The sequence below is a fragment of the Cupressus sempervirens genome, chromosome 11 (genome assembly GCF_028749045.1).
Source record: "Cupressus sempervirens isolate cs-2001-9-10 chromosome 11, ASM2874904v1, whole genome shotgun sequence".
NCBI lineage: Eukaryota > Viridiplantae > Streptophyta > Pinopsida > Cupressales > Cupressaceae > Cupressus > Cupressus sempervirens.
In genome coordinates, this window is record NC_143128.1 from 592,963,975 (window position 1) to 592,964,926 (window position 952).

The window sequence follows — 952 nt, forward strand, 5'->3', positions numbered from 1 at the left end:
AAGCCAAAATAAATGCAATGTTAAGAGCAAAGATTCAGGCTTTCATCCTGCATGCCCTTAGTTAAAGCAAGGTTTTTCTTCACTTCTCCCTTTTTTCTCTATGTTGCTTTTAGGTGAGTTGTTTGTTTCTTTGTGATATTTATTATCATCTTTTACACAAAAATTTTAAGTCTCTAGTGTTTGGGAGGGAAAGAATATTTGTTTTGGTTGATCTTGTGAGTTTTCACTCTTTAGGACAATAGGTAGAACTGCCAATTTGGGTTTGTAAATGGGGAAAGGGAGCAACAAAATACCCCCAACGATCAAGAACGAATTAGCAAATATTCCCTTTTATTTTGATAATGCAGATGCCAAGGTGAGGATTAGCATAAAAGGTAGAATGGCCAATCCATGGAGCCGTTTCTGTGTACATTTTTGTACAGTAGGTCTTGTGGAAAGTTTTTAAAATCATCTCTATTTTTCTTACTTACTTATGGAAGTGTTAATGCTACTCTTCGAGTTAGTAGTAAGAAAGGTCTAGTTTTTCTGAAGAACTACTCTTCATGGAAGAAGTTTTAATGTTAATTTTATTTTAAGCTTTGATGGGAAATGGTTTTCAAATATCTAGTTAGGGCAGCTTGAAAGCCCAATTCTGGATAATCCTACAAAATTGTGAATTACAAAGAGAATAAGGAATGAATGAGAATGGTGTAAAGAGCGTGTTTACCATCAAATATCTATATAGTAATTTAGAAATTACTTTTAATAAAAAAATCACTTTTAATATTAAAATTACATGTTAAAGATTCAGTATGATCATAATTTTGTCTATATGATTTCTATTAGATATTATTTTAAACAAATTTAATATAAATAATTTTGAAGTATCACATTATTTTATTTTTTATCAGTCAATGGCATATAAATTGTTAACTAAATGTTAAAATAAAATTAATTCTTATTTTTTGAATAA